This window comes from Armigeres subalbatus, chromosome 1 (genome assembly GCF_024139115.2).
Source record: "Armigeres subalbatus isolate Guangzhou_Male chromosome 1, GZ_Asu_2, whole genome shotgun sequence".
Taxonomy (NCBI): domain Eukaryota; kingdom Metazoa; phylum Arthropoda; class Insecta; order Diptera; family Culicidae; genus Armigeres; species Armigeres subalbatus.
The window spans coordinates 62,800,822-62,808,688 of record NC_085139.1 but is presented as its reverse complement, the minus strand read 5'-3'; positions in this window follow the sequence as shown (position 1 = coordinate 62,808,688).

The following is a 7,867-nucleotide window of genomic DNA, read 5'->3' as shown; positions in this document are numbered from 1 at the left end:
AACGACACTGTCGTTGTGATTTTGTGAAATGCTTGCATGGCTACGGTGTTTTATCTCGTCATTTTCGCAAAATAAAGGATAAAATCTATACAGCATCTAACCACAAGTGCGTCATTTATATAAACAAAGTTCATTTCACGTTTAAACATACACCAAATTGTTCTATTATGCGGATATACCTCTTATCAAATTACAAATCTAGAATTCTATAACATCGTGTTTTGGCGATTTAACTTCCAGACATAGATCAGATATTTGCCTATTTTTTAATATGTTATGTGTACATTGTGGTTTATACAATAGAATACGTGTACGGAAGATGTTCGCGGTTATTCAAAACATCTCTGAGGTGAAGGCCTTCAGATCTACAGGCGTAACTAATGATCAGCAGCCCTGTTTTGCGTTTGTTTTGCACCTATTGTTATGCATTCACAAGAATATGCGTATTGCGTATGGAGGATGTTCACGGTTATTCAACCAACCAATGATCTACAGTCCTGTTTTGAATATGCGATGTGCCCATTGTGGTGCATATTATATAATATGCCTATGGAAGTCATTCGTGGTTATCCAAGAAATTCCTATGAAGTAAAGGTCTTCAAATTAGATTTGTGCGCCGCCGCGCCACGCCGCCGCCGCCGTCAAAAATGTGTCAGCACGCCGCCGCATGAAAATTCTTCACGCTGCCGAATATTTTTTACCACGCTGAAGACTATTGAAGGTACCGTCAACTGGGGGGAAGATGATCATTTTTAAGACAAAACATGCAATAAGAATGTTTGTTTACATTTTAAATCGAAACAAATATTTTCAAAACATGTACTGCTATACGTTGCAATAATCAACAACTTTAGTTTTCTGAAATTGGTTCCCATTTATTAAAATAAATTAAATTATCAGTCATTTTTTTGAGTAATCTGGTTTGGGGTAGAGATTGATCAAGACAGCTCTACTAAAATCATTGATTGACCTAGTAGTCAAAATACACTAGGTTATGTGTATGAATAATTGAATTTACTACGTAAAGAAGTCAAAGAAGTCAATATTTGAAACGAAAATAGCGTCATTATGCACTATCTCTCTCTTCTTTCAAAATACATTTTCATGATTATAATCGAAAATTCGGATTTTACCTAGCGGTAACATTACTTGAACGAGAATATTGTTGATCTATCGTTTCATAAAAAATTTGGCACTTTTGACTGACACATCAAATGATCATCTTCACCTCAATGATCATCTTCCCCCCAGTTGACGGTACCAATAGTTTATTGGGTATCATACATCATGTTAAAAGAGTATTTCCACTGATAATTTAATGTTATTAGAAATACGTATAAATACAGTCAAGTTCATTCCGTGCCGATAGTTCGAACGAGCCAGACATTTGCTGTGTCTCATCGCGGATTGTGTTCGGTAGTGAAAAGGCTATTGTGTGGTCGCTCTACCTACGGATCCAGGCGATCACTGTCGGCGAGTGAAGTGCAGCTGCTTTGGCGACGCCAGTGAAGCGAGCTATTGTTACTGCTGCTACCTACAGCAGCAGGGGCAGATAAGTGGCAAACTTTTATTGTTCTCCCTTCTGTTTGATCAGAGGACTGCTTAGAATTAATCGATTAGTTTTTTAAGTTTTTTTCTAATTTGCTATTAGTTCTGAGATTAAGTACTCACAAATTATCCTTCCACCTTGCGGGTGAGAATGGAGAGGAGGAGACTGGAGAAGCAATGTGCCTCCTAAAAATGAGGGCGCACTCGATTGGCCTGAGCTTCGCCTGGGCCTTGGTTTTTTACTTTCGGCAGAAAGTAAAAAGCCTAGATTTCCTCGGCATTAAACGAGATTTGACGCGTCGTTTTCGAAGCTTGATTTTAGCCAGATCAACAGGAACAAACTACGCATCACGCACCTCACATACCAGGTGGCAATGAAATTGCTGGCGACAGGGCGTACATGTTCCAGATATTGGTTTATGTCCCTCGCGGGAGGTCGAAATTGAAGGCTGTATCAACCGCAGCGAGCCTGACTTGCAAGGATGTACTTGCGGAAAGGCTCGCTAAAGAATCAGCAATGGAGTCTACCGTGGATATTCTGGACTGCAAGGAATTGCATTCAGCAGCCACGGTAGATGGAAAGAGGTATATTCAAGTCAGGTTCGCTTCGGGTGACGTTCGCCGTTCGATGTCCCCAAAATATGTTGATATTGAAATCATGCTATTTCGGTGCGTCTTTTGTGCAAGGGTATTTAATTGTACCAACTAAAACAACTTGGTCACACTGCCGAGTTTTGTGACAACAAACCACGTTGTGGCAAATGTTCTGAAAGCATCAGGAGTCCCAGCAACAAGCAACAAAATGTCTCTATTATGGTTTGAATCCTCCCATGGTTTGCAAGAATGCCGGTGTACAAAAGCGCACCCAAAGAGTGGAGCGCTCGTTGGTACAGCGCTCCAAGCAGTCTATGCGGAAATGGTTGCGAGTCGAACATCCGCCACAGCCACTGCATCGACTGCTATTTCAGCCACCGTTCGTTAGATTATTATGATTCCATATCCATTGATGAATTGGACTCTGACTGTAGCCGATATGGATGATTCTGCGGAGGTACACGTGCCCGAAAAGAGGAAGCAACCGTCTTCCCGGATCGCGCCGCAAGAGAACAAAATCATCCATAAAAGCTTGCCAAAATCTGAAGGTAATGGGGTTTATTTAAATCCCGAAGCAACCTGTCCTACTGCTTCTTTTGATCCTAGTTGCAGTAAGCATCCCGCCGTACAAAATCCGATGTTTCGAAGATCCGCTAGGAGAATCAACGAAAAAAAAAGTAATTCGCACTTCTGTGTTCCGTCAAGAGGATTGATCTCCTTTAAGGACTTGTGGACCGTTTTTTATTTATTCAATATTCCGAATCCATTGAGGCCTATCATTGACCTTTTTTGTGAAAATTATCTGAGCAATTGATGTTTCATGGCCCTTCTTGCAGGAATGTATCTTTCGATGGAAATACGGCAATACCCAAGATACAATCACTGTGCTGCAGTGGAACTGTCATAGTCTGAAAAATAAATTAGACGTATTCAAGGGTTTGATTCGCAATTCCGATTGTGACATATTTGCACTCTGTGAAACATGACAATCTTCTGAAGATAAAATCAACTTCCACGATTTTAATATTATTCGCCAAGATCGGATGATCATTATGGTGGCGTTCTTTGGGGATCAAAAATGCTACTCCTTCTACAGAATTCATTCCGACTGTTCCCGGCTTAGAAATCGTCGCTGCCAAGTAAATGTGAAGAATAAAGATCTTTGCATAGCTTCAGTGAACATTCCTCCAAATGCCTCTATTAATCGTCGACATTTCTGGAGCGCAGTCTCCCTCCTATCATCTCATGTATTGATATTGGGTGATATGAACGCACATGGTATTGGATGGGGCGAAACATTATGCGATTATAGAGCGCCTATTTTCTATGATTTGTGTGACGATTCAATTTGAATATTTTGAACACTGGTGAAGTAACTCGAATAGGACAAATGGTCAACAAGCCGTATTGATCTGTCTTTTGTTCAAATTCACTATCATTAGATTGCAGTGGAAGGTAATTCAAGATCCCCATGGTAGTGATCATATGCCGATAGAACCACAATTAAAAGTAGCTATCAACAATCTGAGCCAGTTAATTTCCTTTCGATCTCACGAAGAACATTGACTGGCAAAATACATCGGCGGTAAAATTGGTATTGACTCAACTGATACTCTTCCACCTTTGGATGAATATCGATTCCTTATTGAGTTGATTCAAAAAGCGCACTAGAAGCTCAGAAACGACGCGTTCCAAGTACATCTGTCATCAGAAGACCAGACTCCTGGATGGGATGATGAATTTACTAAGTTGTATTCTGAAATCTAGTACTTCAAGGCCTTCCGTAAACACGGAAGGTCAGAGCTTTTCGAAGAGTATTTGAGGCTCGAAAAAACTCAAAAATCTTCTCAAGGCAAAAAACGTAGCTACTGGCGACGTTTGTCGAGGACTATCACGGAAACCTCAATGACAACACTTTGGAAACGGCTCGCAACATGCGAACCGCATTTCCACCAATAGAGTGAAAATACTCAGATCGATGGATATTCAACTTCCAAAAAGGTCTGCCCAGATTCCGTACCAGCAGAACGCTATTTCGAGAATCACTGATCCCGGTTCTTTGGGTGGATATTCACAATGCTGGAACTTTCTATGTCTCTTCTTTCATCGAATAACTCTGCTCCGGGATGCGATAACATCAAATTCAATCTTCTTAAAAACCTCCCAGATATCGCAAAAAAGACGATTACTGACCTGTACAACTGCTTCATGGAGTACAACATTGTGCCACCTGAATGGCGACAGGTCAAAGTAATAGCTATTCAAAGCCTGAAACCAGCGTCTAATCACAATTCATACCGACCGATTGCCATGCTATCATGCATGAAAATTATTGGAAAAAGATCCTTTCAAAGTCGACCTGTGGGTCGAAGAAAATGCATTGCTTTCAAATACTCAGTTTGGATTTCGAAAGGAAAGGAACAAACGATTGTCTAGCGTTCTCTTCAGATATACAACTGGCCTTTGCGACAGCAATTGGCTTCAGTATTCTTGGATATTAAGGCGCTTTTGATTCAGTTTCCATTGAAGTACTGTCAGACAAAATCTACACAGTAATGGATTACCCGTTATTTTGAATAATTTCTTGTACAATTTTTTGTCAGAAAACAAATGAACTTCCACACTCGCACTCTGACAACTTCAGAAATAGCTACATGGGCCTTCCCCAAGGATCATGTTTAAGTCCTTCTATAATTTCTATGTTAAAGATATTGACAATTGTTTGGAAGGACAATGCGCTCAGACAACTTGCAGATGATGCCGTGGTCTCTCTAAGAAGGTCATGTGCAGCTGCTTCACAGGACCATTCAAAGTACCCTATAGATAATCTGACTGTTTGGGCCAGACATCTGGGGATCGAGCTGCACCAAAAAACTCAGTTGGTTGTGTTTGAAGCTTTTAAGCTCGCTGAAACTAAAGCTGTTGAATGATGACTACCAATCTTTATCTTCAAATACCACCTTGGGGTCGTGCTTGATTCTAAATGTACTTGAAACTCCATTTGAGTATTTGATACAAAAATGCCGAAAAGGATCCATTTCTACGTTCTATCTCCCGGAACCTGGTGGGGTGCTCACCCTGAAGACCTCATCAAACTCTATAGAACGACTATTCTCTCTGTTTTAGGTATGGCTCTTTCTGCTTCCTCTCAGCAGCGGATTGCCACCTGATCAAATTGGAACGAATTCAGTATCGTTGTTTGCGTATTGCCCCTTAGCTGCATGCATTCAACGCTAACATGAGCCTGGAGGTGCTTGCTGGTCACTCTCTTTAAAGCACCGTTACTGGGAGACTCTCACTAGAATACTCGTCAATGTGGAACAAGTAACACACTTGTCTTAGATAACTTCGATAAAATGTGAACGACTTGTCGTTCAAGATTCCTAAGTCTATCTCAACTACATTTCTTCAGATCTTTGTCTTCCGATGTTATAATCCACTCGAGTTCACTTCACCAACGACGTTCTTCCTCAATTGAATACGATCTGTCCATGAAATACGCTATTCAAGATACCAGTTCATCTTCGACAAATATCTATTCCCTCCTTTTTCAGAAAATATGAACATGTCAATTGCAACAACAGATATTTCACTGATGGTTCTCGCATTAACGGATCCACTGGCCGGTGTTTCAATGTAACTTCAACCACCTTCCGAAAACTTAGGAACCGTGTTCGGTTTATGTTGCTGAGCTGGCAGCATGCTTCGCTTTGGGGATAATTTCCAATCAGCCCGTAGACCATTATTTCATCTTCTCGGATAGTCTTGGTTCTATCAAGGGCACTCAGTCGATGAAACCTGTTAGCCACGCATCTTACTTTCTTTCAAACATAAGAGACAGATGCGTGTTTTGAATCAAAGATCATTCAAGATTACCTTTGTTTGGGTCCATCTCTTGCTCAATCTACGGCAATGAGAAGCAGACTCGCTAGCAAAGGTGGGCACAGGAAGGTGAGTTTATGATAGACAATACTCGAGCAACGAGTTTTCCATTAGTCCGTCAGAGTACTCTTCAAAGTTGGCAAAGAAATTGGACACACAACGAACTTGGACGGTGGCTATTTTCCATAGTTCCAAAAGTTTCTGGGCGAGCGTGGTTTAGAGGTGAGGACTTAAGTCGAGGCTTCATTCGCGTGATGTCGAGACTTATGTCTAATCACTATTCATAAACGCACATCTGTACAGAATAAACCTTGTCGATAGCAACTTATGTAGGTGGAGCCAGTTGTATATGACATCGATCCACGTAGTTTGGTCCTGCTCGAAGAAAGCGCCTCCAGAGAGCAATTATTGGATACCCTTGTGGCGAGGTAAACAACCCTTCAGGGAAGTTCGCGGTGTTTTGGGAGATCGTGATGTTGTCTATATGCAGGCCATTTATAGTTTTCTTTGTGCTTCCTGACATCAAAATCTAACATTTGTTTTTTCTTTCTTTCTTTAAAAAGTTTTTTTTTTTTCTGTCTCTGCCTTTTTTGTTCCGTAGAGCTCCATAGCTCTTGCCATCCGGAAGATGCTCCCAGTCCGAACCATTCCTCGAGCGACGACACGCCACATCATCACTGACGCAAATGCCCGGATGAGAAGCTGAAATTTCCTGATCCCGAATCTTAAGCCCCGTCTATCCTTAAGTATTGTAAAACTAACCTCGAGTCACCACAGTACGCTGACTCTACCCCTCTTACTAACCGTATAATAAAATGATATTGATTGTATATATCACAAGAACAATAGTCCCGTAAAGTATTGCCTAACGCTGAGCCTACCAAATAAACGAAATTGGAAAAAAAAAAAAATACAGTCAAGTTCATATTACATTTTTCTACTTCCAAGTATGCAGCAATTATTGGATGGCTACCCATAACTGTAACTAGCATTGAGCTAATTTTGATAAAAATGCTCGGTAAACATCAGAATATTTTGTTTGAGGCTCCGTCTTATTTCCCGAAGTTAACATAACTCAAAATTGACAGTGGACTATTTTCCAAATATGTAACGCTGCTCACACAACAAGATTATTCTTGACAGAAATCAAATTATTTTTGACAGATGTCTTATTGGAAAGCACCTGCGATTTCTATGACCGGTTGATTTTTGATTTTCGAACTACCACTTTTAAGCTTATTTTGATTTTACATCAGGAAATGAGACGCAGCCTAAGAAACCAATTGTTTCTCAGGCATTCCAGGAATTGCTCCTAAAAAATTTGAGAAACTCCTATCAAAATATCTTAATTGTTTCGGTCCGAAATTATTTCATATTTTCATTTAAAAATTTAATAGTTTTAATTCGGAAACCCAACACGATTTTTTTAAATTTCTTATAAACTACTTTTGAAAATACTTCAACTTATTGTATCTCGTTTAAAATTTCTTCAGAAATCATTTTAGTTATTTCTTTGAGAATATCTTATGGAAGGTCATTAGGAAATCTACCCAAAATTATTTTCAGAATTCATCTTAAAATGTCTACAGTGATTTAAACCAGGAATTCCTTTCCGAATTCCTCCTAAAAATTTCTTCCACGACTGGTAATTTTTTTCGAGATTTCCTCCAGGAAGTCCATTGTGAAATAAACCATAATGTTGGGGAACCGCACTTCCTCTAACTTGACTTCGATAGTTCCCTTTCGTGGTTCACTCTCCAACACTCATATGCAGATCTAATTAGTTGCCATAACATTTCCTTATCGGATATTTTTCAGTCAGGACTTGATTCACATACGCGAC